Raw genomic sequence first — 10,053 nt, forward strand, 5'->3', positions numbered from 1 at the left:
ATTTCTGGAAAAGCTTCCAGCAATCTTTGGGCACACGTTTGAATTTTAGTACGGCTTACCATCCTCAGACAGACGGTCAGAGTGAGCGTACTATTCAAACGTTGGAAGACATGCTACGTGCATGTGCTATCGATTTGGGTGGTAGTTGGGATAAGAACCTACCACTAATCGAATTCTCCTACAACAATAGCTACCATACCAGCATTAAGGCTGCGCCTTTCGAGGCATTATACGGTAGAAAGTGTAGATCGCCTGTTTGTTGGGCGGAAGTTGGAGATGTCCAATTATCAGGACCAGAGATAGTCTTCGAGACGACGGACAAGATTGTCCAGATTCGAGACCGTCTCAAAGCTGCCTGAGATAGGCAGAAGAGTTACGCAGATCCAAAGCGTAAAGATTTTCACTTCGAAGTAGGTGAAAAAGTGTTACTTAAAGTATCAACCTGGAAGGGGGTGATGCGTTTCGGTAAGAAAGGCAAACTAAGCCCGAGATACATAGGACCTTTCGAGGTTATCGAACGTGTCGGGTCAGTTGCCTATAAGTTAAACTTACCGGAGGAGCTCAATGGAATTCACAATGTGTTCCACATCTGCAATCTAAAGAAGTGCTTCGCTGATGAATCATTGGTGATACCACACACAGATGTGCATATAGATGAGAGCTTGAAATTTGTGGAAAAACCTTTGTCGATTGAAGATCGACAGGTAAAGAAGCTTCGAAGGAAGCATGTACCTATAGTAAAGGTCAAGTGGGATCCCTGTAGAGGTCCCGAGTTCACGTGGGAGGTTGAAGTGTAACGCTCCGCGTTTTTGACCTTTCTATTTATAGCTTTATGGGTTGTACTTTCCAATTTCAGTCGTTTGTACTCTCATTTTACCCTATTTTGTATTTCGAGACTTGGATCATAATGAAAAATGCATTGTTTTGATCATATGCTTGTTTTAATACTATGTCATGTTATTACACTTGGAAACACGTTAAACTATGTCAAACGCGTAAAAACAGTGGAAAGATATTCTAATCTTGGCTCTCGAAACAAGTGATATCAAGAGATTACCCTAAACCGGGAATTCATACGCTAATTCGGTAGTTTACCAGAAAATTCGGGTAAATCAAATATTTATAACATTTATTAATTCTAAATAATAAACATTTTAATTAATTAAATAAATCAATTTATCAAAAATATATATATATATTCAATAGATAAATTATTTTATTTATTTATTGGTTATTTGGTTAATATAAACTAACTAGGTTAGTCTATTCTTCCCAACCTTGAAGATAACATGGTTAAAGCCTAACCTAGTTAAAATTTACAAAAGGGCTGCTAACTGAGTTAAGGAACTCAGTTAGTCCAGTTAATAGTCAAAAATATAAGAAAAAGGAGAAAACCCCCGTGGAACCGGATCGAACTCGCGACCTTGACCTTCACAAGCAAACGTCTCAACCACTCGGCCGGGCATGCCACATCCAAACGAAATAGGAAAGCAATTGTTCTTATGCGCTTTTTCCGGTTAAACCCAATTTAAACATAAACCGCCAAAATGAAACAGTTCAGCAACAACAAACTTTCCTTTTCTTTGACTCAATTCCGGCGATCCCTTCCTTTTCCGACTCGCCAATCACTTGCAACCTTCCAAACGAACCCATCAATCAACCCCGTTACCATGTTTATCGAACTCCTATAAATACCGAACCCCATCTCCTACCGAAACCACACCTCATCTCCCACTTCTCTCCTAGCCGGAAAACACCACCGAAAACCACCTCCTTCATATAGCCGGAACCCACCCTGCTTCTCTCCTCTCTAAGCCGGGACTGCTGCTGGCCGCCGGAAATCCGCCGGAGAAGCCGACTTCCGCCGGTAACCGTCTTTCCCCCTTTTTTCCCGGTCATGTTTCAGTTATTATTATTATTATAGATATATTGTTATTATTATTATAATTATAGTTATTATTTCAGTTAATATTATTATTATTAATGTTATTGTTAATAAGGTTTTTATTCTTAGAATTATATATATGTTTAAAATCAGTAATATTTTTTCAGATTTACGTGTTTGGTTTATTATTATTGTTAGTATACCATTTTATTAATACTATTATATATAAATAAGCAGAATAAATATATATATTTTTGATCAAAACAGATATATTATTAATAAAAATTACATATAATCAGGTTTACTATTTCTGGATTATTAATATATATTTAGAATATATATTATTTCAGAATAATTAATATAATCAGAATTTTTATTATTAATATAAATCAGATTTTTATTACTATTTTAATCGAAAATTTCTAATATTATTATTAATTAGAAATATTATTGTTTTTGGATTAATATCAATATAATTTTAGAATCTTTATTAAATCAATTGTTAATCAAAAAAATTCATATTATTGTTATCATTTTTCAGAATTATTAATATTTCAATATTTAATCAGAATTATTATAATTATTACTATGATATTATTATCATTATATTATTAATTATATATCAATCATTGTATATAATATATTTCAGTTATTATTATTATTATTATTTTATTAATATTATATCAACATTATTATCATTTATATAATAATCAAATTTTATTAGAATAATTATTAATATGTATCTACACTAATCAAAATTAATATTTTTAATGTGCATAAATATAAATCAGACTTTATTACTAGAATTGCCATATTATTAATATAAAATCCTATTAGAATTATGAGTATCCTTAATTAATACTACTATTCTTATTATTATTATTATAAATTTCTATTATTGTCAATACCTTTGTTACAACAAATAAAGTTATTTAACATTATAATATTCTAAACGTTGTTATTAATTTCCACTAAATTCCATTATTCATATTAATCATTTTACCAATTTAACGAATACCCAAATCAAATAGGGTAAATCTCTTGCAAATCTCTTGGACTAATTTCCTCTCTTTACCAAGAAACACGCAACGCACTCTAAGGTGAGTATACTCGATCCCATTTTCGTTTTAAACACTTTGGGTGCAACATGTATTCTATATTCAAATTACACAACACTTGAAACTTGTTATATTTACACTCTATCCACATTTAAACACGAAACATTTCGCGGCTTGTTAATCTCATATGCTATGCAAGTTGAACGTATTGAACAAGTTGAACGTATTGAACAAGTTGAACGTATTGAACAAGTTGAACGTATTGAATAAGTTGAACGTATGGAACAAGTTGAACGTACTGAACAAGTTGAACGTATTGAACAAGTTGAACGTGTTAACTTCCCGCTAGTCTATTGGGAAAGGCAAAGTGGATCATGTTATTCGTGTTGGATATGAGTATTTACACATTCTATTCTACTATGCTATGTATTAAACTTGTATACTCGCCAACATTTTTTTGTTGATGTTATTTTAATACATGTTGCAGGTTGATAGTCAAGATGATGAAGGAATCAAGTTAGGATGGACTAGATACCCATTTTAGCAATAAACTATTTGTTTGAATTTATGTTTGAATATTCGAAACTTTGTATTGCCCTTTAGAATTTAATAAAATGATTTAATTCATATTGTCACATTTAGTGTTATGTTGTTTTGAGCAATTTGTTCGTCTCATCCCGATGTTTCCGCCATCGGTTGGGGTGTGACAGATTGGTATCAGAGCCATAACTATAGGGAATTAGGAATGCCTTGCCTAGTCTATAGATTAAGAGCTTTTTCACTATGTGTTGCTTAAAACAACTTCCCTTCTATCTTCTTTGCTTCCCTCTACTTTCTTTTGGACTCTTAATATACATGCCTTTCCTAAGGCTAACACAAAACACACTTGGAGACTTTGAAGACACTCTTATAACACAATCGAAATGATTCACTAAAATAGGGGTGATTCCCACATTTGGTGATGACTTTCATTCAGCTATACTTTGTATTTTGCACGAAATCTACCCTCAAGTTAGGAGTGATATCCAAATCTTGAAGGGAATTTCCATCTCATATTCTAGTGGACCCTTATCTTTGGATAAGTACCAACCACGTTAGGGTACGATGTTATCAAGTTAGAGGTGATACTCGCATCTTGTTAAATAGTCCCACTCCTCGATTTTCGCTCTCGCCAAAGTCTCGATTTCCCAATCGATTAAGGACGTGTAGTAACTGGAAGGGTTAGGTACCGGTAGTCGGGACGTCCTGTCTAGGCTTGGCATTCGTATAAATCCATTAAGGACCCGTTGCCTACCTGGGGACCATCGATGAGAGTACTAATACCTATTAGGCCAAAGCACGTTTCCTTAATTCGAGAAGGTCTTCGATTCACTTTGGAAATGTCATATGTTACGTTCCGTGACAATCCATGTTTTATGTTAAATCTCTTTGATGTTGTCTCAATTTCTATGTGATTTTACATTGAGCGTTATTTTCATTTCAATCTAGGAAGTCACAATTTACACTATTGTCGCAATCTAAAACAAATAATGATACTCCTTCGTGAACAAATTAAATTTATTATGCTTTTATCATACATGTTATTCTATGTGAAAATTTCACGTCATCTTATTCATGTTATTCTATGTGAAAAACAATGTGAAACAATGTGAAACAATGTGCTACGTGTTGCATACATTAAACAATTTTTTCTCCAATAATCATTATGATCAAAGTCTCATCCTCATTCCATTTCGAATTCGTAGATGTCTTCATCTCGCCAATTTTCCCACTCGTCCAGAAAGTCAAGAGTCAGCTCTCAAAAGAAGATGATGGCTTTTATGGCCAAGCAGTTCGCTCGCCTTATCCCCAAAGTTGTGACCGAAATCCAAGCTTCCAACACCCCCAACTCTTCCATCGACTCCAAAGTTGCCCAACCTAAGCCCATTGCCTTTAACTACAAACATTTCGCCTCTTGTCACCCAAAACCCTTCACTGGTCAAGAGGGTGTGACCGCTATGTTTGAATAGTTCGATAGCATCGAGGTCACCTTCATCAATAGTGAATGTCCTGATGAGCTCAAGACACGTAGTGCTACTGGTGTCTTTCAAGCAAGAGCCCTAGAGTGGTGGACGAATGAAAGGAACATTCGTTCAAACGAACTGGCATATGCGTTGTCATGGGAAGAATTGAAGCAGCTCATGATGGAGGAATTCTGCCCTCCTCATGAACAACAGAGGCTTGAGGAAGAGTTTTGGTCCCTCAAGCAAGTTGGAGACGATAATCTCGCGTATACCATTCGTTTCAAGTAGCTGAGCTTTGTTGTACCCCACCTGGTCCTCACCATTGATAGGATGATCAAGAAGTATATCCGTGGGTTACCCCCTGCCATGAGAGACACTATCGAAGCAGCCCAGCTCGACAACATCGAGGCTGTCTATCAACTCGCTGCTAGCCTGAACAACAATCGCATTCGCGACAAACAAGCTGCTGCAGCCGCCAACGCAAACCACCCTGCTAAGATAGCCAACCAAATCGTCCAACAATCAAGTAGTGACGAGGGTAAGAAATGCAAGTTTCAAGACTCTAACTACAACGCGATTGTACCTGCTACTAACCCAAACACTGTTACACCAGAGAACACCAGAAAACCATACATTGGAAACCATCCCAAGTGTGCGACTTGCAACTATCATCACCCTGCCAACTCAAACTGTCGCCTATGCACTATATGCAACCGTTTTGGTCATCGTACTGCTCATTGCCAGCAAGCTCGCCAAAACCCTGAACCAACAAACAATGTTAGAGCCTGTTACAAGTGTGGGGATACAACACACCTTCGCGCACACTGTCCCTTATGGAACCAAGAACGACAACCAGCCCCAAAAGCTCTAGCCCTCAATGCCAACCAAACTCAAGATGCCAACCCCTAATGGTAAAATCGTCACGATCAGCGTTGTTCTCCAACCATCATATTTCCTCGGTCAATCATTGCATTGTTTCTTTTATTTCTTCTAAGATTTCGAGGACGAAATCTCCTAAAGTAGGGGAGACTGTAACGCTCCGCGTTTTTGACCTTTCTATTTATAGCTTTATGGGTTGTACTTTCCAATTTCAGTCGTTTGTACTCTCATTTTACCCTATTTTGTATTTCGAGACTTGGATCATAATGAAAAATGCATTGTTTTGATCATATGCTTGTTTTAATACTATGTCATGTTATTACACTTGGAAACATGTTAAACTATGTCAAACGCGTAAAAACAGTGGAAAGATATTCTAATCTTGGCTCTCGAAACAAGTGATATCAAGAGATTACCCTAAACCGGGAATTCATACGCTAATTCGGTAGTTTACCAGAAAATTCGGGTAAATCAAATATTTATAACATTTATTAATTCTAAATAATAAACATTTTAATTAATTAAATAAATCAATTTATCAAAAATATATATATATATATTCAATAGATAAATTATTTTATTTATTTATTGGTTATTTGGTTAATATAAACTAACTAGGTTAGTCTATTCTTCCCAACCTTGAAGATAACATGGTTAAAGCCTAACCTAGTTAAAATTTACAAAAGGGCTGCTAACTGAGTTAAGGAACTCAGTTAGTCCAGTTAATAGTCAAAAATATAACAAAAAGGAGAAAACCCCCCCGGAACCGGATCGAACTCGCGACCTTGACCTTCACAAGCAAACGTCTCAACCACTCGGCCGGGCATGCCACATCCAAACGAAATAGGAAAGCAATTGTTCTTATGCGCTTTTTCCGGTTAAACCCAATTTAAACATAAACCGCCAAAATGAAACAGTTCAGCAACAACAAACTTTCCTTTTCTTTGACTCAATTCCGGCGATCCCTTCCTTTTCCGACTCGCCAATCACTTGCAACCTTCCAAACGAACCCATCAATCAACCCCGTTACCATGTTTATCGAACTCCTATAAATACCGAACCCCATCTCCTACCGAAACCACACCTCATCTCCCACTTCTCTCCTAGCCGGAAAACACCACCGGAAACCACCTCCTTCATATAGCCGGAACCCACCCTGCTTCTCTCCTCTCTAAGCCGGAACTGCTGCTGGCCGCCGGAAATCCGCCGGAGAAGCCGACTTCCGCCGGTAACCGTCTTTCCCCCTTTTTTCCCGGTCATGTTTCAGTTATTATTATTATTATAGATATATTGTTATTATTATTATAATTATAGTTATTATTTCAGTTAATATTATTATTATTAATGTTATTGTTAATAAGGTTTTTATTCTTAGAATTATATATATATGTTTAAAATCAGTAATATTTTTTCAACATTTATGTGTTTGGTTTATTATTATTGTTAGTATACCATTTTATTAATACTATTATATATAAATAAGCAGAATAAATATATATATTTTTGATCAAAACAGATATATTATTAATAAAAATTACATATAATCAGGTTTACTATTTCTGGATTATTAATATATATTTAGAATATATATTATTTCAGAATAATTAATATAATCAGAATTTTTATTATTAATATAAATCAGAATTTTATTACTATTTTAATCGAAAATTTCTAATATTATTATTAATTAGAAATATTATTGTTTTTGGATTAATATCAATATAATTTTAGAATCTTTATTAAATCAATTGTTAATCAAAAAAATTCATATTATTGTTATCATTTTTCAGAATTATTAATATTTCAATATTTAATCAGAATTATTATAATTATTACTATGATATTATTATCATTATATTATTAATTATATATCAATCATTGTATATAATATATTTCAGTTATTATTATTATTATTATTATTTTACTAATATTATATCAACATTATTATCATTTATATAATAATCAAATTTTATTAGAATAATTATTAATATGTATCTACACTAATCAAAATTAATATTTTTAATGTTCAGAAATATAAATCAGACTTTATTACTAGAATTGCCATATTATTAATATAAAATCCTATTAGAATTATGAGTATCCTTAATTAATACTACTATTCTTATTATTATTATTATAAATTTCTATTATTGTCAATACCTTTGTTACAACAAATAAAGTTATTTAACATTATAATATTCTAAACGTTGTTATTAATTTCCACTAAATTCCATTATTCATATTAATCATTTTACCAATTTAACGAATACCCAAATCAAATAGGGTAAATCTCTTGCAAATCTCTTGGACTAATTTCCTCTCTTTACCAAGAAACACGCAACGCACTCTAAGGTGAGTATACTCGATCCCATTTTCGTTTTAAACACTTTGGGTGCAACATGTATTCTATATTCAAATTACACAACACTTGAAACTTGTTATATTTACACTCTATCCACATTTAAACACGAAACATTTCGCTGCTTGTTAATCTCATATGCTATGCAAGTTGAACGTATTGAACAAGTTGAACGTATTGAACAAGTTGAACGTATTGAACAAGTTGAACGTATTGAATAAGTTGAACGTATGGAACAAGTTGAACGTACTGAACAAGTTGAACGTATTGAACAAGTTGAACGTGTTAACTTCCCGCTAGTCTATTGGGAAAGGCAAAGTGGATCATGTTATTCGTGTTGGATATGAGTATTTACACATTCTATTCTACTATGTTATGTATCAAACTTGTATACTCGCCAACATTTTTTTGTTGATGTTATTTTAATACATGTTGCAGGTTGATAGTCAAGATGATGAAGGAATCAAGTTAGGATGGACTAGATACCCATTTTAGCAATAAACTATTTGTTTGAATTTATGTTTGAATATTCGAAACTTTGTATTGCCCTTTAGAATTTAATAAAATGATTTAATTCATATTGTCACATTTAGTGTTATGTTGTTTTGAGCAATTTGTTCGTCTCATCCCGATGTTTCCGCCATCGGTTGGGGTGTGACATGAAGCCACGATGAAAGAAAAATACCCTTATCTGTTTGAGTAAATCTCGGGTCGAGATTTATTTTAAGGGGGTGAGGATGTAACACCTCGAAATTTTGTGTCCAATAATGTGTTAACACGTGTCTATGAGTTTACACATGGCGTTAAATATTAAATAAAGGACTAAAGTTGACAAACCTTGAAAGTATGTAAATTCGAGGGTTATAAATGTCAACAAAGGGTAAATATACTGTATAGTAACCCTAAACGATGCTCGTACCTTCAAACGAATAAATCATGGATCGTACGGAGCGAAACGCGGAAGAAAGTGAGAGATTACAAGCTACAGGGGTTAACTGTGTCAACATGTTTAATTATACCTCTGAGTGACCCTTTGACGAACCCGAGGCTTTGTAACAGTAAAATATACTCACTAGAATATACTATATAAATTTCGCGAAGTTCCATTTTAAAACGAGAAAGTTATGATCAAATTCGTACGAGAGGGGTTAAAAGCGTCAACAATAAAAGTTAAGGCTTTTCGGATAGTAATTAAACTAACCGGGGACTTAACAACGTGGGTAAGAGTCACGAGGCCCTTAGTTGTAAATAATCGAGGGCCAAACCGCAAAGTTAACCCTTCGAAACCGAAAGGTCAGGCTAATCATTACAAAAGATTTGAAAATCTTGATAATTAACCCTCAGGCGGGCCGCATTGAAGATATGCTTGAGCTAATGCGGGCCGCGCGCCAGAGGAAGATACGTTTTCTGACATTAGGATCCATGCGGCCCGCGTGTGAGTTGCTTGATCCTAATGCGGGCCGCGTACAAGTCCCAGATGCAGAATTCTTGGACAGACTTGCTGTTTGAAGTTGTGAACGATCATTTGAGCAATAAATGAAGCATGGGCGCCCTCTACATGCCCCCTAGCACCCAGGGCCACCTGCTGAACATCCATGATGCCTTGTAGGTTGATGTGTAATGATCTTAAGTCCATTTTTTTCACTATAAAAGGCACCACATTGCACATAAGTGAAACACACCTCAAACCTGCATTCTAAACCATCTCTGGAGCTCTCAAGCACTCTTCTAACATTCTAAGTCGTGCACCAAGCTTCTGTAAGTACGCCAACCCTTTTATGGCTTAGTTTTTGCTTAGTTTAGCTTAAAAGTCAATCCGTCGTAACTAACGATTGACTTTGCGATAAATCACGAATGGTCCAGTGGTTT

The 10,053-nt window shown here is 34.6% G+C and overlaps 2 long non-coding RNA genes across 2 annotated transcripts; both read left to right on the forward strand.

Moving 5' to 3' along the window:
* Positions 1-2,953: 2,953 nt before the first annotated feature.
* On the forward strand, positions 2,954-3,578 carry LOC118491328. Its single transcript, XR_004891283.1, has 2 exons — positions 2,954-2,985; positions 3,431-3,578. It is a non-coding gene; the product is annotated as an uncharacterized LOC118491328 (long non-coding RNA).
* A 4,567-nt stretch (positions 3,579-8,145) lies between these two features.
* Positions 8,146-8,770, forward strand: LOC118491329. The gene is made up of 2 exons (XR_004891284.1): positions 8,146-8,177; positions 8,623-8,770. It is a non-coding gene; the product is annotated as an uncharacterized LOC118491329 (long non-coding RNA).
* The last annotated feature ends 1,283 nt before the right edge of the window (positions 8,771-10,053 follow it).

The sequence above is a fragment of the Helianthus annuus genome, chromosome 4 (assembly GCF_002127325.2).
Source record: "Helianthus annuus cultivar XRQ/B chromosome 4, HanXRQr2.0-SUNRISE, whole genome shotgun sequence".
NCBI classification, from domain to species: domain Eukaryota; kingdom Viridiplantae; phylum Streptophyta; class Magnoliopsida; order Asterales; family Asteraceae; genus Helianthus; species Helianthus annuus.